The sequence below is a fragment of the Mustelus asterias genome, chromosome 26 (genome assembly GCF_964213995.1).
Source record: "Mustelus asterias chromosome 26, sMusAst1.hap1.1, whole genome shotgun sequence".
Classification (NCBI taxonomy): domain Eukaryota; kingdom Metazoa; phylum Chordata; class Chondrichthyes; order Carcharhiniformes; family Triakidae; genus Mustelus; species Mustelus asterias.
Genome location: NC_135826.1, coordinates 47,106,239 through 47,129,699, shown reverse-complemented (window position 1 = coordinate 47,129,699; position 23,461 = coordinate 47,106,239). Strand labels below are relative to the sequence as shown.

General features: G+C 46.2%; 1 protein-coding gene across 1 annotated transcript in view; it reads right to left on the bottom strand.

Annotated features, from left to right (window-relative positions):
* The window catches only part of LOC144479678 (CUGBP Elav-like family member 4), a 524,426-nt gene that overhangs the window by 309,345 nt on the left and 191,620 nt on the right, over positions 1–23,461 (bottom strand). The window lies entirely within an intron of this gene.

The following is a 23,461-nucleotide window of genomic DNA, read 5'->3' as shown; positions in this document are numbered from 1 at the left end:
TCCTTGCATTTGTTACTTTGATTTGATTTGATTTATCATTGTCACACGTATTGTGTACAAACCAAGTATTGTTCCTTGCGCGCTATACAGATAAAGCATATCGTACATAGAGAAGGAAAGGAGAGAGTGCAGAATGTAGTGTTACAGTCACAGCTAGGGTGTAGAGAAAGATCAACTTAATGCGAGGTAGATCCATTGAAAAGTCTGATGGCAGCAGGGAAGAAGCTGTTTTTTAAAATTTGATTTGATTTATTATTGTCACGTGTATTAGTATACAGTGAGAAGTATTGTTTCTTGCACGCTGTACAGACAAAGCAAAGCATACCATTCATAGAGAAGGAAAGGAGAGGGCTAAGAATGTAGTGTTACAGTTATAGCTAGGGCGCAGAGAAAGATCAACTTAATGCGAGGTAGGTCCATTCAAAAGTCTGACAGCAGCAAGGACGAAGCTGTTCTTGAGTCGGATGGTACGTGACTTTTGTATCTTTTACCCGACGGAAGAAGGTGGAAGAGAGAATATCCGGGGTGCGTGGGGTCCTTGATTACGCTGGCTGCTTTTCCAGCTTCAAAAACATTAAACTAAAATGTTGGCCCAGCGCGTCCTCGATGGTTCTGTCGCTGAATGCATCACGTGTCACTGAGCCGTGACCCCTGACCTTTCAGTAAAGTCATGATTTTGGCACAACTCAATTTGAATCTTTATCGCGTGGATTAATCATGGCAAATGCAGCTGGACAGCAGACAAAGGGAGAACAACAGCTTGGAGACGGGGAGGGATAGGCTGGACAGGTTTATCCAGCTGGATTTCTTTTGCCTTTCCTCTGAGAGAGCTTATCGTCCAAAGTCCAATTACGCCAAGTGATAGCCAGGTTTGTGCGGTGGTACACACAGTGCTGTAATGGTTACGGAACCGACCTCGTAACCCAAAGGTCTGGCTTAACCATAATGTCAAATCATATAACCCCAACAATGCAGAAGGAGGCCATTCAGCCCATCGTGTTTGCGCCAACCACAATCCACCCTGGCCCTATCCCCATAACCCCATGCATTTACCCTAGCGAGTCTCCCTGACACTAAGGGGCAATTTAGCACGGCCAATCCATCTAACCCGCACGTCTTTGGACTGTGGGATGAAACCGGAGCACCCCCATGCAGACACGGGGAGAACGTGCAAACGTCCACACAAACAGTGGCCCAAGCTGGGAATTGAACCCGGATCCCTGGTGCTGTGAGGCAGCAGTGCTAACCACTGTGCCACCGTGCCACCACATAATAACAATCCAGAGAATGCGGCAGTTTATGAATTTGAACTCAGTTTGAAATAAAAATCAGATGGCGAAATGCTGTATATAAATGAGAATTTTAGTTTGAGGCAGCACGGTGGCACAGTGGTTAGCACTGCTGCCTCACAGTACCAAGGACCCAGGTTCAATTCCGGCTTCAGGTGTCTGTCTGTGTGGAGAACAAAGAACAAAGAAAATTACAGCACAGGAACAGGCCCTTTGGCCCTCCAAGCCTGCACCGACCATGCTGCCCGACTGAACTAAAACCCCCTACCTTTCCAGGGATCATATCCCTCTATTCCCATCCTATTCGTGTATTTGTCAAGACGCCCCTTAAAAGTCACTATCGTATCTGCTTCCACTACCTCCCCCGGCAACGGATTCCAAGCACCCACTACTCTCTGTGTAAAAAATCTGCCTCGTACATCTCCTTTAAACCCTGCCCCTCGCACCTTAAACCTGTGCCCCCTAGTAATTGACTCTTCCACCCTGGGAAAAAGCTTCTGACTATCCACTCTGTCCATGTCTCTCATAATCTTGTAGACTTCTATCAGGTCACCCCTCAACCTCTGTCATTCCAGTGAGAACAAACCAAGTTTCTCCAACTTTCCCTCATAGCTAATGCCCTCCATACCAGGCAACATCCTGGAAAATCTTTTCTGTACCCTCTCCAAAGCCTCCACATCCTTCTGGTCGTGTGGCGACCAGAATTGAACACTAGATTCCAAGTGCGACCTAATTAAGGTTCTATAAAGCTGCAACATGACTTGCCAATTTTTAAACTCAATGTCCCGGCCAAAGAAGGCAAGCATGCCGTATGCCTTCTTGACTACCTTCTCCACCTGCATTGCCACTTTCAGTGACCTGTGTACCTGTACACCCAGATCCCTTTGCCTATCAATACTCTTAAGGGTTCTGCCATTTACTGTATACTTCCTATCTGTATTAGACCTTCCAAAATGCATTACCTCACATTTGTCCGGATTAAACTCCATCTGCCATCTCTCCGCCCAAGTCTCCAACTGATCTATATCCTGCTGTATCCTCTGATGGTCCTCATCGCTATCCGCAAATCCACCAACCTTTGTGTCGTCCGCAAACTTACTAATCAAACCAGTTACATTTTCCTCCAAATCATTTATATATATTACAAACAGCAAAGATCCCAGCACTGATCCCTGAGGAACACCACTTGTCACGGCCCTCCATTCAGAAACGCACCCTTCTACTGCTACACTCTGTCCTCTTTGACCGAGCCAGTTTTGTATCCAGAGTTTGCACATTCTCCCCGTGTCTGCGTGGGTTTCTTCCAGGTGCTCCAGTTCCTCCCACAGTCCAAAGATGTGCGGGTTAGCTGGATTGGTCATGCTAAATTGCCCCTTAGTGTCAGGGGGATTCACAGGGTAAAATGTGGGATTACAGGGATAGGGCCTGGATGGGATTGTTGTTGATACAGGCCAGATGGTCCAATTAGCCTCTTTCTACACTGTAGCGATTCTATGATTAATAAAAACACAACTTGTTCACTTTAGGGAGAGAAACCTTTGGGAGTAGAGAAGGTTCAACTTAATATGAGGTCGGTCCATTCAAATGTCTGACAGCAGCAGGGAAGAAGCTGTTCTTGAGTTGCTTGGTACATGTCCTCAGACTTTTGTATCTTTTTCCTGACGGAAGAAGGTGGAAGAGAGAATGTCTGGGGTGCTCAAGGTCCTTGATTATGCTGGCTGTTTTTCAAAGGCAGTGGGAAGTGTAGACAGAGTCAATGGATGGTAGACTGTTTTGTGTGATGGACTGGGTTTCATTCACGATCCTTTGTAGTTTCTTGTGGCCTTGGGCAGAGCAGGAGCCATACCAAGCTGTGATACAACCAGAAAGAATGCTTTCTATGGTGCATCTGTAAAAGTTGGTGAGAGTCCTAGTGGACATATGGTCCTAAATATCTGACCATTGCTCCCTTATATAATGATGATTTTTTTTTTCCCCCATGTGCTAATGTAATTTCAGGTATCGTTTTAAATACTCATCCCATTTGCTTTCCTATTTGATTTAGCACTCTCCCATAGCAAATGTGTAAATTTATGTATGGAAATTAAATGTAATTGTTAGGTTTGTTACATGAGGATTCGGTTTTCTGGCTTTTTTTCCTACTGACACGTTATCATTCACATAGTTTCCCTCCTTTTTCTCTTCCTGTTTCTCCCTCAAGGGGAGTCAACCGTCAAGCAAACACTTGTGAAGTTTAAAGTTTATTTATTAGTGTCACAATCTCCAGATGTTCCAAAAACGCTTTACAGCCAAGTGGTGTACTTTTGAAGTGTAGTCACTGTTGCAATGTCGGAAAGGGTTGTGGGTTCTCTAGAGTTTATATTTATTTATTTATTAGTGTCACAAGTAAGGTTTACATTAACACCACAATTAAGTTACTGTGAAAACCCCCTAGTTGCCACACACCGGCGCCTGTTCGGGTACACTGAGGGAGAATTTAGCATGGCCAAAGCACCTAACCAGCACGTTTTTCAGACTGTGAGAGGAAACCGGAGCACCCGGAGGAAACCCACGCAGACACGGGGAGAATGTGCAAACTCCGCATAGACAGTGATCCAAGCCGGGAATTGAACCCGGGTCTCTGGGGCAGTGAGGCAGCAGTGCTAACCACTGTGCCACGGTGCGGCCAGACCTCCGCTCCCCAAAGAACATAATATCAACAATCCATATATTCTGACGCACATGAATTCCTGTGGATGATGATCATTTGTATTGAGTGTGAATTGAATGGAAAAAATAAATAAGTACGCTAGTAGCTCATGCCAAACATTCAGCGCTGGTGATGACCCATTTGCACCAGGTAAAACAAGTGGATTTGGACAATTTCAGAGCACATCCACCCTTTTCACCCGTGGTCACTGGTTTGCCAGATCCGAGTCTGGTTCCAGACTTCCAGAAGGTTCCAAATGGATCAGATGCCGGCTGTTGACAGGATTCACTTCATACCTCAATCATCGATGTGAAACATTCTGGGACTTCGAACAGTGGGAAGGCTGCGATTTTTCACTAATGCTGCAATATAATGGTAAATTCAAATAGCCAGCATCCCCAGAAGGCAGCCACAGTCAGAGGACACACAGGTAGACAGATTCAACACAGAGTGTTGTTGTCTTATCCCCACTCCACAATTCCTTTGTTATATAGCTTGCTCATTGGAAAATTGTAAATAATCTATCATCATGCCCCTGGTCTGAAAACGATATTGTTTTGATTGAACTGAAAGGTCTGTCTCTAAACTGCTGCAATGCAAACTGACTGCAGAGATCAGAAAAGCTGATTTTCCTCAGAGTCATAGAATCCCTACAGCCATTCGGCCCATTGAGTCTGCACTGACTCTCTGAAAGGGCATCTTACCCACACCCACCCCTCTGCTCTATCACCTTAACCCCCTGTATTTGCGATGACTAATCCACCTAACATATAGACCTTTGGGCACAAAGGGGCAATTTGCCATGGTCAATCCACCTAGCCTACACATCTTTGGACACTAAGGGGCAGCTTAGCATGGTCAATTCACCCAACAAGCATATCTGACCAATCCACCTTTGACAGCTTTGACAAAGGATCATCTGGACTCGAAATGTCAGGCTTTTCTCACCTCACAGATGCTGCCAGACCTGCTGAGATTTTCCAGCATTTACTCTCTTGGTGAACAATCCACCCAACCTGTGCATCTTTGGAGTGTGGGAGGAAACCGGAGCACCCGGAGGAAACCCACGCAGACACCGGGAGAATGTGCAACTCCACACAGATAGTCATCCAAGGCTGGAATCAAACCCGGGTCCCTGACGCTGTGAGGCAGCAGTGCTAAGCGCTGTGCCACCTCACCCAAGGCGTAACTATGGATCCATCCTCCCAGATACCACTACTGTTCTTTGCTTTAAAGCTAGATTATTGCCCGACAGTGCACTTTGTGAATCCTCGTTATCTGTTCTCTTTCAGACGATGCCGACTTGTTCAGGCGGATGTTTAAGGTATCGAGGGTGAAATTCACTGCTTGCTCACCTACTTTTAGGTGGTGAGTTGCACAAACCTCTGGAGGTTGTTCCACAGTTTCTGTGGCTGTCTTCTTCCGAGGTTATCGCAGACAATCTTTCAAAACTAATTTTAACTGAGATGCTGTGGAACATGGTGGCTGAACATCAGATGTGCATTTTTTGAGTTGCCAAGCTGTTGATGTAAATTGGAAAAAAGCTTCTTTAATATGGTTAATATTTGGTAACAAATATATATTGGAGCCCAGTGGAGGTGGGGTGGGTGGGGTGGGGGGGGGAGGGGATTTGAAATTCATTTCCACTATTGCACTGTTCACAGGAGGGCAGTGAATTCCATGATAAATTATACTGCGGAAAACGGATTTCAATGTAGGCAAATCTCAGGCCACCCGCTTTCCAAGCTGAACGAGGAGAGAACAGGGTAATTTGTAAATGGTTAAATGCTAAAAACAATGAAGGAGCGGCAGAAACAGCTCACCAAAAAATTGTGGGCTGTTATCCGTAATGATCTCTCCAGACATAGCAAGTAAACTGAAAATAACACTGAGTGTGCGTGACAGTTGTGCTTGATGTATTGTGTAACTGTAAAATAACAGGGGACTTGGTAAAGTAGTCAACCATGATGATCATTTTCATTTATTTATTAGTATCACAAGTCGGCTTACATTAACACTGCAATGAAGTTACTGTGAAAATCCCCGAGTCTCCACACTCCAGCGCCTGTTCGGGTACACTGAGGGAGAATTTAGCATGTCCAATGCATCTAAACAGCACAACTTTGGACTGTGGGAGGAAATCGGAGCACCCGGAGGAAACCCACGCAAACACGGGGAGAACCTGCAGACTCCGCACAGACAGTGACCCAAGCCTGAAATTGAACCTGTTTCCCTGGTGCTGTCGTAGAACCATAGAAACCCTACAGTGCAGAAAGAGGCCATTTGGCCCATTGAGTCTGCACCAACAACAATCCCACCCCAGACCGTATCCCACAACCCCACACATTTACCCTGCTAATTCCTCTAACATACACATCCCGGGACACTAAGGGGCAATTTAGCATGGCCAACCAACCTAACCCATACATCTTCCGGAGTGTTGGAGGAAACCAGAGCATCCGAAGGAAACCCACGCAGATATGGGGAGAATGTGCAGGCTCCGCACAGACAGTGACCCAAGCAGGGAATCGGACCCAGGTCCCTGGTGCTGTGAGGCAAAAGTGCTAACCACTGTGGCACCCACGGCCACAAAAGAGTTGGACATGATTTTGGATCAAGAATGGGCCGGATCTTCATATGGAATCGATGCTTCTTTGTGCTGACTTGGCACATGCTCTTGACAATGCCTTCAATGTCACTGTTCATACCTGGCCAATAGTCTGTCTCTCTTGCAAATCTTCTCATCTTATCTATGTCCACTGATGAAGTCGTGAAAGAATATCAGGTCAGAAAGATCCTGGTGTGAGGAGCTATCTGCCTTGAAATATGACTCCCCAGCCGAGCTTGTCACGGTCTGGCCAAAATAATGTCATGTGTTCGTGGATATGCTGGATTGAACCAGAGCATCCATTAAAGATGGTGTTTCACAGTTTCCGTAGAGTGGAATCTTCAGTCGTACCTTCTTGCAGCTGCTGGCATATGCTTTGCACAAAGTGTACCAGATCAATTGATGGACTTGCATTCTCCTACAGGGGAAACTAATTTTTCCAGTGTTCGGAATACAGGACATGGAATAAGTGTAAGTCTGATGAGACTGGGGCTCCATTTAAAAAGGAAATGTAAAGCTGAGGGGTGATCCTTTAGGGCTTTCTAAAATTACCACGGGGATTTGATGGGATAGGTGCAGAGAAGATGTTTCTACTGAAAGTAAAGTTTATTTATTAGTCACAAGTAAGGCTTACATTAACACTGCAATGAAGTTACTGTGAAATTCCCCTTATCACCACACTCCAGCGCCTGTTCGGGTCAATCCACCTAACCAGCACATCTTTCAGAATGTGGTAGGAAACCAGAACACGGGGAGGAAACCCACGCAGACACAGGGAGAATGTGCAAACTCTACACAGACAGTGACCTAAGCCAGGAATCGAACCCAGGATCCTAGCGCTGTGAAGCAACAGTGCTAACCACTGTGCCACCGTGCCACCCTTGTGAAGAAGACCAAAACAAGGGAGCATAGGTATAAAATTGTCACCAATGAATCTAACAAGGAATTCAAGAGGAATTCCATAGCCCAGAAAATGGGGAGAAGGTGGAACTCACTGCCACATGAAGCAGTTGAGGCAAACATAGAACATAGAACATAGAACATAGAACATTACAGCGCAGAACAGGCCCTTCGGCCCACGATGTTGCACCGACCAGTTAAAAAAAAAAACTGTGACCCTCCAACCTAAACCAATTTCTTTTCGTCCATGAACCTATCAACGGATCTCTTAAACGCCCCCAAACTAGGCGCATTTACTACTGATGCTGGCAGGGCATTCCAATCCCTCACCACCCTCTGGGTAAAGAACCTACCCCTGACATCGGTTCTATAACTACCCCCCCTCAATTTAAAGCCATGCCCCCTCGTGCTGGATTTCTCCATCAGAGGAAAAAGGCTATCACTATCCACCCTATCTAAACCTCTAATCATCTTATATGTTTCAATAAGATCCCCTCTTAGCCGCCGCCTTTCCAGCGAAAACAATCCCAAATCCCTCAGCCTCTCCTCATAGGATCTCCCCTCCATACCAGGCAACATCCTGGTAAACCTCCTCTGCACCCTCTCCAAAGCCTCCACATCCTTCCTGTAATGTGGGGACCAGAACTGCACACAGTACTCCAAGTGCGGCCGCACCAGAGTTGTGTACAGTTGCAACATAACGCTACGACTCCTAAATTCAATCCCCCTACCAATAAACGCCAAGACACCATATGCCTTCTTAACAACCTTATCTACTTGATTCCCAACTTTCAGGGATCTATGCACACATACACCTAGATCCCTCTGCTCCTCCACACTATTCAAAGTCCTCCCGTTAGCCCTATACTCAACACATCTGTTATTCCTACCAAAGTGAATTACCTCACACTTCTCCGCATTAAACTCCATCCGCCACCTCTCGGCCCAACTTTGCAACCTGTCTAAGTCTTCCTGCAAACTACGACACCCTTCCTCACTGTCTACCACACCACCGACTTTGGTGTCATCAGCAAATTTGCTAATCCACCCAACTATACCCTCATCCAGATCATTAATAAATATTACAAACAGCAGTGGCCCCAAAACAGATCCCTGAGGTACACCACTTGTAACCGCACTCCATGATGAATATTTACTATCAACCACCACCCTCTGTTTCCTATCCGCTAGCCAATTCCTGATCCAATTTCCTAGATCACCCCCAATCCCATACATCTGCATTTTCTGCAGAAGCCTACCATGGTGAACCTTATCAAACGCCTTACTAAAATCCATATATACCACGTCCACTGCCTTGCCCCCATCCACCTCCTTGGTCACTTTCTCAAAAAACTCAATAAGGTTAGTAAGGCACGACCTACCTGCCACAAAACCATGCTGACTATCACCTATCAATTCATTACTCTCCAAATAACTATAAATCCTATCCCTTATAATTTTTTCCAACATCTTGCCGACAACAGAAGTGAGACTCACCGGTCTATAATTCCCGGGGAAGTCTCTGTTCCCCTTCTTAAACAGCATAGGTACATTCAATGGAAAGCTCAGAAAGTTCATGAAGAAGAAATAGTGGATTCTATTGATGGGCTTGGATGAAGAGGAGTGGGAGGAGATTCGTGTGGAGTATTAATACCAGCACAGACAAATCTGATCAAATGGCCTATTTTGTGCTGTAAATATTATACTTTGAATTCTATATAAGATCCATGTATTATTTTATTCATAGATCCCACCTCCAGCTGTTTATTGATAACATTATCAGGTGTTACATAAACGCAGGTTGTTTTTTAAAATTTGTTTTACACGGTAACAGTGTCAATAATGCCAGTACTGAGTGTGATCTGGGCCTTCCAGAACCTGTTTCAAATACTTGCATCTTATACATGCCGCCCAAGGACGGGCAACAAATTCTGGCATTGCCAGCAATGCCCACATCCCCTGAACGAATAAAGGGGGGAAAAAAATCTAAGTTCAAATGGTCCAAGCTGACAAAAGACCTCACCATGGGCGGCACGGTGACACAGTGGTTAGCACTGCTGCCTCAGAGTGCCAGGGATCCAGGTTCGCTTCCCGGTTTGGGTCATTATCTGTGTGGAGTCTGCATGTTCTCCCTGTGTCTGCGTGGGTTTCCTCCGCGTGCTCCGGTTTCCTCCCACAGTCCAAAGATGTGCTGGTTAGGGTGCGTTGGCCGTGCTAAATTCTCCCTCAGTGTACCCGAACAGGCGCCGGAGTGTGGCGACTGGGGGATTTTCACAGTGACATCATTGCAGTGTTAATGTAAGCCTACCTGTGACACTGATTTTAAAAAAAATAAACTTTAAACCATCCCACAGTTGCATGTTGGGTAGCAATGGGGGTGGGGCTGAAGGAACCTGCAATGGCGACAGGATCAAACATGCAGAATGTCCAACAGCCACAATGCAAGGTCATTCAAATGACACCCTTCGCTCTTCTTTGGAGGAATAGGGAGCCAATGAAACAGAAAGTGTAAACCACCGAGACAAGGCAAGGCAATAATAAGTATTCTCACACGCATATAGATTTTGTCACATCCTAACTGGGAAACGTTCTGTAAAACAGCTAAAAGCATCAGAGCGATTTCTCTCTCTGCCTCCCGCAACGGTTGCCATTTGCTGCGGCTCCAAACACTCGGAGCCTAAATCTCTCAGAGAGGTAGGATTGTCAATTAAGTGGAAGTGAAAATGTCAGACAAGACTGCAGGCAGCCCTGTGATATCGTGTTCCCATTCAGTGAGTCAGCTATCTTCTACTCACACACGCCGTCCCCAGCTGAGGTACATAACTCATTCCCCAGACAAACTGCACTGCAAACACAAAAAAAAAAGACCTCCTGACATTTTGCAGAAGAGCTGTGGTCAGCCCAGTGGTTGCGTAAAGGAGATGGATTCGCAGTCATCTGAAAGAAAACACTGGCTAATAATTGTCCAGTCATTAAGGATGAAAAGGGACAGTTTGAAAATAACAGGATGTTTACCCTAAGGTAGATAAAACTGATATCTGCTTCACATTAAATTTATGTCCTTCGCTAATTTAGACTAGCGCTTTAGGGTTGCAAAAGCTGCCTGGACTTAGTCCTGAAGGCTTCATCGCAGTAATCCACCTCCAATTGCCCACCTAAATTAAAGTATTTTCTCCCCGCTCCCCCCATCTCGGAACATATGAAGGTCGGGTATCCGAAAACTCATAACATCCAAAACCGGGACCTTTTTGTGAACCTCATCGCCATTTAGCGCGGGAAATCTTGCTGTCCGTCTGCGCTGCTTACCTTGTGATTTTAGTGGCAAACATGTTAAAAAGAAATGTATTACAGGTATCCTGTATTTATTATTTAGCTTACTTTTCCAGCCATTTTATTTACTTTAGGCTTAGGCAATGGCAATGTAAGTCGATATGTGGCATCCAAAAAACAAAATTATCTGGCATCTAAAATGGAATTGGCCCCGAGGGTTTTGGAGGATACTCGACGCTCAATCTATAGCGACAAAAAGATTCAAGAAACTGTCAGACAGAATTGATGTGTTTCCTTTCACTGGCCATGTTCAGTATGCTTGTGTAAGAGGGGCGTGCGTTCTTACCCACGGGGCAGGATCTTCCGGCCGTGCTCGCCCCAAGGCCAGGAAATCCCACCCGAGGTCAACGGACCTTTGCATGGTCCGTAATCCACCTGCTACGATTCCCGTGGCGAGCGGGACAGGAAAATTCCACCCACGGTATGTGTATCTCATTGAAGTGATTTCAACAGCAATGAATTAAAAAAACAAAGGTTATTGTCACTGGCTTATCCTGAAATATCGCAAAGTTTCACTCATTCATCACACACACAAAGATTAGGTACAGGTGAAGGTAATATACTGTTACAGTTCATAATTATCTCAGTCTGCTTTGTGGCAGGACTGTAGTTTCTTGGATGAAGTCTTGGATGAGGCCTTGTGAGCCAAAGCAGGCTGTGATGTTTCTTTTGGTCGTATTTTTAGGAGGTTGGTTCTTGGGTGAACTCAAAGTTGAAGCAGATTGGGGGAGTCCTTCTTTTGGGGTTCCCCATTTACAAGTTGTTGATGTTGATCACCTTGGCTGCTTGATGACTTGGAGCTAATTCATTGGCTTTTGTTGGAGCTGTGGTTATGGCGAGAATTTTCTGCCTCCCCCAATGGCTCCTGCAGCTGGTGTCATTAAGAAGGGAGTTCCGGGATTTTGATGGTGACAGTGAGGGAACAGCAATATAGTTCCACATCATGATGGTGTGTGACTTGGAGGGGAACTTGTAGATGGTGGAATTTCTATGCGTCTGCTGCCCTTGTCCTTTCACATTGTAGACTTCAGCTTGTTAGGAAGATGCTGTCGATTGAGACTTGATGAGTTGCTGCAGTGCATCTTGTAGTTGGTACACACTGCTGCCACTGTGCGCCGGGGGTTTGCATTCATCCAGGCAAGTGAAGAGGATTCCATCACACTCCTGACTTGAGCCCTGTAGATGATGGACAGGCTTTAGGGGGGTCAGGAGATGAGTTACTCAGTACAAAATTCCCAGCCTCTTCCCAGCTCTTGTCACCACAGTATTTGTATGGCTGGTCCAGTGAATGGTAACCCCAAAAGCTTTCTCTTGGGTTTTGCATCTAAATCTTTAATTCCTGGAGACTCCAGGTCAATCCTGGAGAATTGGCAACCCTACCAACCTTTAACTTTTGGTCACTACCTACAGTTGCCTTCAATGAAAACACAGATGGCCTTGGATGGATACAAACAACATCATTGTTGTCCATTAGGAAAACTGAGAGAAAAATCCAATGGAAGGTACAACACCACAAGAAGTTGAAAAATGTAGCAGACAAGATAAGATGATTCAAATACCAATAGTTAGGCAAATGTGAAGCTTCATTGCTGGTGGAAGGAATGTCCAAGGTGGTTAAGGAGAGATGTGAGATGGAAGGAGGAATTACACAGCATTCCAACATCACCTTCTATTATAGAACTATCATAAAATTCCTACAGTGCAGAAGGAGGCCATTCGGCCCATTGAGTCTGCACAGACTCTCCGACAGAGCATCTTTAACAGGTCCTATCCCTGTAACCCCACATATCCACCCCATGAATTCCCCTAACCTTTGGACATCTTTGGACACTTGGGGCAATTTAGCATGGCCAATCCATCTAACCTGCGCATCTTTGGAGTGTGGGAGGAAACCGGAGCACCTGGAGGAGTGAAACCAGAGCACCACGCAGGGAGAATGTGCAAACTCTGCACAGACAGTGCAAGCCGGGAATTGAACCTGGGTCCCTGGCACTGTGAGGTAGCAGTGCTAACCACTGTGCCACCGTACCTAGTCCAAGCCAATTCGTCAAACTATTGCAGTGGAGAAATCTGCAATTCCTGTGCATGGCTAATTGCTTGAAGGCTTGAAGGCTTAGTCAAAGACCCTCAAGAAGCAACACTGTTCTAGGTGTTCCACAAGTAAGAAAATTACTCATAACCCATCCAACAATTAATAATCTTGTGACTATCACTTGTATATCTGTCACACCTCTAAACATTGCACATTTATACTTTGGCTGTCAGACCATATTACCCGCAGATGTTTGTCTCACGCTTGTACCTGATTTATGAACTTGACATTTGAACCAAAGGGCTCGGCTGAAGATTACGGGAACATACGAGTAAATTGTGAAGAAGATAAGCTTTCAACGAAGAACCGCTAAAGACAAATAAAAGTAATAAATCAGGTGTGAGTATCTGGCAGAAAGGGGAACAAATTAAACTGGCTCCAATTTGTCCTGCTTTGTCAAAGGTCCCTTCGAATCACAGATTGGTTACAGCACAGAAGGAGGCCATTTGGCCCATTGGGTCCATGCTGGCCCTCCACTTGTCTCACTCACCCACCCTTTCCCCAGATCCCTGCAATTCTTTTCTCTTCAGCTAATTATCTAATTCCCACGACCGAATCTGCCTCCACCACTCTTTCGCGCGATACAACCCAGATCCTAATCACACGCTCCACACAGAGTCGGGGCAGCACAGTGGCTAGCACTGCTGCCTCACAGCAGCAGGAACCCGGGTTTGATTGGGTCACTGAATGTGCAGAGTTTGCACATTCTCCCCGTGTCTGCGTGGGTTTCCTCCGGGTGCTCCGGTTTCCTCCCGCAGTCCAAAGATGTCCAATAATTCGGCAAATGTTACGCTTCGTTGCTGGTGGAAGGAATGTCCAAGGTGGTTAAGGAGAGATGTGAGAGATGTAAGATGGAAGGAGGAATTACACAGCATTCCAACAGCATTCCAACATCACCTTCTATCATAGAACTATCATAAAATTCCTACAGTGCAGAAGGAGGCCATTCGGCCCATCAGGTTTGCACTGACTCTCTGACAGAGCATCTTCAACAGGTCCTATCCCTGTAACCCCACATATCCACCCCATGAATTCCCCTAAACTTTGGACATCTTTGGACACTAGGGGCAATTTAGCATGGCCAATCCATCTAACCTGTGCATCTTTGGAGTAAGAAGTCTCACAACACCAGGTTAAAGTCCAACAGGTTTATTTGGTAGCAAATACCATAAGCTTTCGGAGCACAGCTCCTTCGTCAGATGGAGTGGTTATCTGGTCTCAAACAGTGCAAACAGACACAGAAATCAAATTACAGAATACTGATTAGAATACTATTTGAAATTGGGAATTTGAATCGAGTTGCTGTGAATCTGAAGTGTTTGAAAAAGGCGATAATAGGCCGGATTCTCCGACCTCGCTCGCAGCTGGGAATCTCTCATCCCGCTGCAACGAACGGAGATTTGGCTGAGCGCTGGCAGCGGCGGTGGGACTGGAGAATCCCAGCCGCGGACGGGGTGGGAAAATTCCAGCCAGTTTTTGAACACTAAAGCGCCCTGCTCTGTGAAAATACTAATCAGTATTCTGTAATTTGATTTCTGTGTCTGTTTGCACTGTTTGAGAACAGATATCCACTCCATCTGATGAAGGAGCTGTGCTCCGAAAGCTTATGGTATTTGCTACCAAATAAACCTGTTGGACTTTAACCTGGTGTTGTGAGACTTCTTACTGTGTTCACCCCAGTCCAACGCCGGCATCTCCACATCATCTTTGGAGTGCCATGCTAAATTCTCCCTCAATGTATCCGAATAGAGTGTGGCGACTAGGGGATTTTCACAGTAACTTCATTGCAGTGTTAATGCAAGCCTACTTGTGACTAATAAATAAACATTTTCCACAGAATCTTGGCTTCTCTGCCAGTCTATGGTATTCTATGATACGAAGATTCTATAAATTAAGAAATGGACACAGGAAATGTTTTCATGTGATAAATTCATGGAAAGAATGACAAAGCTGTACGGTTAGTGACACTGTGGATGTTCTGTGCTTTAAACGCCTAGAACAGTGTTGCTTCTTGAAGGTCTTTGACTAAGCCTTGAAGCAATTAGCCATGCACAGGAATTGCAGATTTCTCCACTGCTGACACCAACTCAGGACTTTTCACAAGACTGTGCTCGACTTGTCGGTTTGTCAGTCTCACCTATTTCGTGACTTTAGTGTAGTCCGGAACAATAACTTTCAAAGAAATACTCAACGCGGGGGCGACAATGTTTGCAGCGGGCAGTGGGGGAAGTGGAAGGACTCATGGATAGCACTTTCAGCATGAGCAATCCAATCAATGCGAAAGGGAAAAGGTCAGTCACTGGCCTCCCGCCTGAAATTTACAACCAGTTTATTGACCTTCAGTTGGCCTCACTCCTCACAGCTAAAATTACTTCAATTCCCACAGGGAGTATGCAGAGTGCTTGAAAGGGTCAAGACAAATTTAGGGGCTAAACGTCACAAGTCACCACGTGATACCACAGGAGAGGCAATTTTCTCAGAGCAGGGCGCTTTAGTATTCGAAAACTGGCTGGAATTTTCCCACCCCGTCCGCGGCTGGGATTCTCCAGTCCCACCGCCGCTGCCAGCGAGGATGGAAGATTTGGCGCTCAGCCAAATCTCCGTTCGTTGCAGCGGGATGAGAGATTCCCAGCTGCGAGCGAGGTCGGAGAATCCGGCCTATTATCGCCTTTTTCAAACACTTCAGATTCACAGCAACTCGATTCAAATTCCCAAACTGGTCAGACGTGAACTCATATTCACTGGATGATATAACCACTGTGCTATTAATCCTCTTACCTCCTTCAGCCCTAAAACCCTTCCAAAATCTCAGCTCAACTGATTCTTGTGTATTCCCGGTTTTAATCCATCCTTTGTTGAATCATGGAATCACAGAATCCCTACAGTGCAGAAGGAGGCCATTTGGCCCATTGAGTCTGCACCGACCACAATCCCACCCAGACCCTATTCCCGTAAACCCACCCTGCTAATCCCCTGACACAGTAAGAAGTCTCACAACACCAGGTTAAAGTCCAACAGATGTATTTGGTAGCAAAAGCCACTAGCTTTCGAAGCACTGCTTCTTCATCAGGTGAGGTGGGATTTCAGATCCCCTGACACCTAGGGTCAAGTTAGCATGGCCAATTAACCTAACCCACACATCTCTGGACTGTGGGAGGAAACTGGAGCACCCGGAGGAAACCCACGCAGACACTGAGAGAATATGCAAACTTCACACAGACAGTGGGAATTGAACCCGGGTCCCTGGCGCTGTGAGGCAGCAGTGCTAACCACTGTGCCACCGTGCCATTGGTGGCCAAACCTTCAGTCCCAAGCTCTGGATTTTCTTCCGAAGCCTGTCCATATCTCTCAGAGGATCTGCAAGAAATGGCCGGCTTGGGGTTTACCAGGGCAGCCCATCCAGCCACCCTTCCCTATCTTCAAATGCTAGTTAATCCCTTCCCTTCATTCCTGTTGCATTTGAGGACTACACATCTATTTACTAATACAAACCCTCACTCGGGTTAGCTGGATAGCAAGGGGTTGCACCTTATTGGGTCCCAGCAGCTGTGATAAAGAGTCTCCCCCTCTGCCTCCACTCCCCTGATTCCCAAACATACACCAAAAACACAATGTCAACTTATCTAGCACCATTCAGGGAAGGCGATGGCCGAGAAGGCTATAAATCCAGAAACTCAGCTAATGTTCTGGGGACCTGGGTTCAAATCCCACCAAGGCAGATGGTGGAATTTGAATTCAATAAAAAACACCTGGAATTATAAATCTACTGATGACCATGAAATCATTGTCGATTGTCGGAAAAACCCATCTGGTTCACTAATGTCCTTTAGGGAAGGAAATCTGCCGTCCTTACCCGGTCTGGCCCACATGTGACTCCAGAGACACAGTGATGTTGTTGACTCTAAACTGCCCTCAGGCAACTAGGGATGGGCAATAAATGCTGGCCCAGCCAGCGACACCCATGTTCCACAAATGAACAGAAAAAACCATAGCAACATGTCCTAAGGCCCTTCACAGATGCATTGACAAAATGTCACATAAGGGGATATTCCGACATGTGATTGGACTTGAGTCAAAGATGTGTCTTAAAGAGAGAGGTGGAGAGGTGGAGTGGCTTAGAGAGAATTTCAGAGCTCAAAGAGGAGCCTGTGATGCCAGCGACAGCTGCCAATGCTGGAGTGATAAGAATCGGGCATGTGCAAGAGGGGCTAGCATTGGAAGAGCTCAGAAATCTCAGAGGACGATGGGGCTGCAGGAGATTACAGAGATAGTGAGCAGCGAAGCTATTAATCTATATTTTCCCTTTCAGCTGATTGCCTTTGCTGAGCTGTTCAAGGATTACAGTAAATTATTGAGAAAATGGCCTTTGAGAAAGTGAAGAGAATTTGAGTGTAGTTGGGAAGCAAGCTTGGGTATGTTAACCCTCGTCTAACCTTGAAAAGCGCAAACAGGACAACTCCACCCTGTTCCAGCCCCAGTTGCGCAATAACTGGCAGGCACGGTGGCACAGTGGTTAGCACTGCTGCCTCTCAGCGCCAGGAACCTGGGTTCGATTCCCGGCTTGGGTCACTGTCTGTGTGGAGTTTACACGTTCTCCTCGTGTCTGCGTGGGTTTCCTCCGGGTGCTCTGGTTTCCTCCCACAGTCCAAAGATGTGCGGGTTAGGTTGATTGGCCAGGTTAAAAATTGCCCCTTAGAATCCTAAAATGCGTAGGTTAGAGGGATTAGTGGGTAAATATGTGGGGGTAGGGCCTGGGTGGGATTGTGGTCGGTGCAGACTCGATGGGCCGAATGGCCTCCTTCTGCACTGTAGGGTTTCTAGGGTTTCTATGTGAACCCGGGTTCAATTCCCGCCTTGGGTGACTGTCTGTGTGTAGTCTGCACATTCTCCCCGTGTCTGTGTGGGTTTCCTCCGGGTGTTCCAGTTCCCTCCCACAGTCCAAAGATGTGCGGGTTAGGTAGAAATCATAGAATCATAGAAATCCTACAGTGCAGAAAGAGGCCATTCGGCCCATCGAGTCTGCACCGACCACAATCCCACCCAGGCCCTACCCCCATATCCCTACACATTTACCCGCTAATCCCTCTAACCTACACGTTGGCCATGCTAAATTTTCCCTTAGTGTCAGGGGGATTAGCAGGGTAAATACATGGGGTTATGGGGATAGGGCCTGGGTGGGATTGTGGCTGGTACAGACCCAATGGGACAAATGGCCTCTTTCTGCACTGTAGGATTCTATGATTCTATGATTATCACTAGACGTAAATTTATAACTTGCCCTGTCTGAGGGGAAAACTGATATTGTGAATTAACCCCCATGATATTTCCTTTTCTGAAACTCTGCCACTTTCTGAAATGGGTGGAAGAGCTGCCCAGTGGCGCAGTGGTTAGCACTGCTGCCTCACCGCACCAGGGAGCCGGGTTCAATTCCCGGCTTGGGTCACTGTCTGTGCGGAGTTTGCACATTCTCCCCGTGTCTGTTTTGGTTTCCTCCGGATGCTCCGGTTTCCTCCCACACTCCGAAAGACGTGCTGGCATTGGTGCATTGGCCATGCTAAATTCTCCCTCAGTGTACCCGAACAGGAGTGTGGCAACTAGGGGATTTTCACAGTAACTTCATTGTGGTGTTAATGTAAGCCTACTCGTGACTAATAAATAAATAAATATTGAGATTTTCAGGGTGGGATTTTCTGGCTGTGTTCATCCCAAAACTGGAAAATCCTGCCCAAAGTCAGTGGACCTTTACCTGGTCCATGTCCTGCACACTACGGTTACCATCACAGGAGGGATGGGAAAATTCCACCCTCGTTTTATTTACGAAGGGCAAATTGGAAATTTATCCATGGTATCTTTAGAAGATTATGTAATAACTGTCCGGAGAAAGCTCCATAAGAAAAAAAGCTCTACCCTCTGAGCTTGGCTGACACCTTCACAGTACTGACCCAGCTACACAGCTTCAAACCATGTAATCCTGTACACAGCAAGATCCCACAAACAGCAGGAAAATGAATGGCCTCTTATTCTATTTTGCCAGTGATGGATAAGGACGACCAAAGGCACTGCAGAAAGAAATCCTGCCCTTTCTTTGACTGGCGAAGACAAGGACCTAAGGTTCCTGAATCAATCATAGGGCAGCACTCCAGCAACGTTCAGTTTGGTGAATTTAATCATTTATCTCTGCGTCTCCAGCCTGGGTCCAGTGAGATGAAAGCTCCCCCATCCAGGTTCAAACCCTGTGTGCTGTGTGTGTAGTCTCGCTCAGTTCAAAGAGGACACAAGGGCATGTGGCACAAAACTATTTGCCAACCTGGTGTAGGTCCCACTGCATCGACAATCACACTCAGGACAAGCTGCGATATAGAAACATCAACAAGGAACAGGTACACACTTCACCTTGGGAGATAGGTTATAACAACCCAAAAACAGACAACCAACCATCACCTCTGTGACATCCAGGGCCAAAATGCATCTGTAGACCAAAGACTCCCTACAGAGTAGAAGGAGGCCATTCAGCCCATCCAGTCTGCAACGACTCTCCAAAACAGCATCCTACCCAGTCCCAACCCCACCGCCCTATCCCCGTATAAAAGCAAATTACTGCAGATGCTGGAATCTGAAACCAAAAGAGAAAACGCTGGAAAATCTCAGCAGGTCTGGCAGGATCTGTAAGGAGAGAAAACAGCTGACGTTTCGAGTCCAGGTGACCCTTTGTCAAAGCTAAAAGGCACAGAAAGTGGGAGATATTTATACTGCAGGGTGAGGGAATGAAAGATGAGTCCCACCACCTGTAACTGTGCCTTCACCATGGCCAATCCAACTAACTGACACATCTTTGGACACTTAGGGGCAATTTAGCATGGCCAGTCCACTTAACATGCACATTTTTGGACTGTGGGAGGAAACCGGAGCACACAGAGGAATCCCACATTATTCAAACAGAGAAGAGGAAGCTTTACGCTGAAGCTAACACCCGGTGCTGTACATCTGATTTGAAACTGCTTACTATAATGAGTGGCCGTCCACAATGTGATGAGGCCCTGATTTGTATGTCCATTGACTCTGAATCGCTCCCTTGCTTTCTTTTTATCCTTTCTCTTTTCCTCAGACAAGGATGTAGGACTTGGATAAAAAGCGCTGACTTTTATAAAGCCTTGTGCAATCTGCAGGAAAAATCCTTGGCTCTCTCTTGGTTCCAAATACACCCAGACCTAGATGAGACATATTTATAAAAATGTTCCTGAATGTCTGTCAGACCTTGAATTTAACCAGTGGTTTGACTGGTGTTTGTTTATAATTCTCTATTTGGACAAATGTCCCAGGCACACAGTAAAGTACATGTTGTCGAATTTCTCATTAATTTGCTTTTCTTTTGCCAAGAACAGGTATTATTCAGATTTCCTCTCTTCCTCCTTTCAAGAAAACTGAAGCCCACATATTCACCCGCTGTGTAATACTGATCCCTGCTGGAGTGGGCCTTGCTTATTCTCTTTTTCTGCAGCTAAACAAATTGGAGGACAATTTCTAAAAAGCCCAGCGAAAGGCCTTGCCTCTGCAACCCCCTATGGAAATAATTTATGTCCAAAGATGTGCGGGTTGGCCATGCTAAATTGCCCCTTAAGGGAGACCAGCAAGGTTAAATGCATGGGGTTATGGGGATAGGGCCTGGATGAGATTGTGGTTGGTGCAGACTTGATGGGCCGAATGGCCTCCTTCTGCACTGTGGGATTCTATGATTCTGCGTCCATCTTGATTTCTGACTGCTGCCTCACAGCACCAGGGACCTGGGTTTGATTCCGGCCTTGGGTGACTGTGTGGAGTTTGCACGTTCTCCCCATGTCCTCAAAGGTTTCCTCCGGGTGCTCCAGTTTCCTCCCACACTCCCCAATGATGTGCAGGCTAGGTGGACTGGCCATGCTAAATTGACCCTTAGTGTCGGGGTAAATGTGTGGGGTTATGGGGATAGAGTGGGATAGAGGGCCTGGATAAGGTACTCTATCAGAGAGTCGGTGTGAACTCAATGGGCCGAATGGCCTCGTTCTGCACTGTAGAGATTCTGTGATTCTGAATGTCCAGTTACATTCTGAAAATTATTGTTGAATCTGTTTCCTTTCAGGCTGTACGTTCAAGATCATAACTCGACACATTTCCCCACATCCCCCCTTTTGTCAACTCTCTTAAATCTGTGGCCTCTGATTACCATTAAGTGCAATAAGATGTCTTACTCCAGGGAGTCTCGCTTCAGTAAAACCTCTCGCACACTCCCGGATGGAATATGTTGCTTTTGTGTGTGTCCATCTCCCAACTCAATCGCTCACGCCCCTTTCTGACCATTCCGAATTTGATTGTTTCTGTATTTTACCCACACTATTATGGTTATTGGTCCTCTGAATGTTGCCTTTTCCTTTTATCTATGCCTCATTCCATGCCCCCTTTCACTTCCCTCCTCCATGCATCCGCAGTTTGTTGGCATTAAGATCCATCAAACTTGTTTCCCTATTCCCTCTCAAAGCTTCAGAACCTTCCTCACCCTTTTCTCTACGTACAGACAATTCTGTAAGGTTTATAAATCCAAATCTTAGCGTCACCAAGTACCTACTTATTAATTTATCCTTTCTTCTCTCCAGATCTCGTCAACCTTGGTGGCATCCTAATTGGCCCTTCAGACTTCAGTGTCCTTGGGCTAAGGAAGAGTAAAGACTACCATCGTCCTAATCAATATCCAATTATTCCTGTTAGAAGATGCACATCAAGTGAGGTCAAAATCAGGTCAACTGTGATGTCTTGCACAGTTGAATAACTTGCCTTTGTCAACACCGGGCTATTTCAAATGCATGTGGCCAATTTTCCATCCTTTATAAACTTCAGCGCATCCAAATTGAAATGGCTGCATCCTCCTAAGCCCCCAAGGCCCGTACTTACCTGTACTCGCTGCATTAATCACCACCCCTTCCTCCACTTGTTCATCCTTGCTTCTAAATCCTTTTATGACCTGAACACTCCCTATCCTCCAGCCCTGCAACCCTCCTCCCTCTCCAAACGCAAGTGGTGCCAGCCTTGTCGGGTAGAAAAGTCAAGTACTAGGGGACATAGGTTTAAGGTGCGTGGGGAAAAGTTTAGAGATGTGCAAGGCAAGTCTTTTTTACATAGGGGGTGAGGAATGTCTGGAACGCACTGCCCGGGGAGGTGGTGGGAGCAGGTACAATAACGGCATTTAAGGGGCAGCTAGACGAATACATGAATAGGATGGGAATGGAAGGATACGGACTCTGTAAGAGCATATGGTTTTAGTTTAGGCAGGCATCAAGATCGGTGCAAGCTTGGAGGGCTGAAGGGCCTGTTCCTGTGTTGTACGTTCTTTGTTCAACCCCCCCACTCCCTTTGCCCCACCACTCGCGGCCATGTCTTCAGTCCGCCCATGCTTCACGTTCTGGAATTTCTTCCTAAAAACCCTTCGCTCCCTCCTCCTCCTCCTTTCACAACTCTTTGACCGAGCTTTTAATAACATCTCCCAACCTCTCCTTCTTTAGTTCAGCATATTTCCCGCCCCTGTCAATGGGAATTCCCATTGACATCACCCTGGCCAGCGGGAAACCCGTGGGCAGGGGGGTGCGCAGCCGGCAGGACCGGAGAATCCCGGCACCAATCTTCACTTCTCCCACAGGCCGACTCCCAAGGATCCCTGAGGGTTGGCTCCCTCCAATACAGCTACGGGCTTGGGCTGCATTCGGGCCTGGGGTGTCTTTTAAGTGAGAAGAGAGTTCAGTGGGTTCCCCAGTAGCCACCCACCCGATTTAAACCGAGAAAGATCCACGTCCGCGAACGCCCCATGCTGTGTGAGAGATACGAAGTGAGACAATGGAAAATACATCAAACAGATTAGATAAACTGAAGGTTCCGACCCCTGAGAAAACAAAGCTGATGAAGAGATTTGTGGGATATTGTCGTCGCTGCTTTGTGACCTTTCTATCTTTGAAGAATGAGCCTTGCTGGTGTGCTGCACTGAATCAGTACGATACACAGAAGCAACAATATCACCAATCAGAATTACATGATTTTAAGAATTCAAAAATCCGAACACCAGTATGTAGCATTTGCCAATAACTATCGGGGAAACAGTGTGCATTTTTGTCTTGTTGCAGGATGTTTAAGATGGAGTGAGAGTCTCGTCATTATCAACTCTGAAAGGTTTAGCGGCAGCTTATGCTGGCTGCCTTCATAAAGCTGAATGAAACTGCATTGTGAAAGTTACAGTACAAAATAATAGGGGCTTCAAGTCAATGATCTAACCGAGGAGGTCTGATAGCAGCTATAATCCGCTCACGATTGAGTCTTCCAGTTTATGATTGCATTCAAACCCTCGATTAAATCCCAGTCTATAACTCATTCTTTGGCATCCATCATTCCATGTATAAACCAACCTGACCCTTCAATTAGATTCCAGTCTGTAATTCACTCCCAAGTACCTGTTATTCTATATATAAACTATCCAAATTCCTCGATTAAATTCCAGCCTGTAACTCACTGCCGGATATCCATTACTTTATATTTTAACC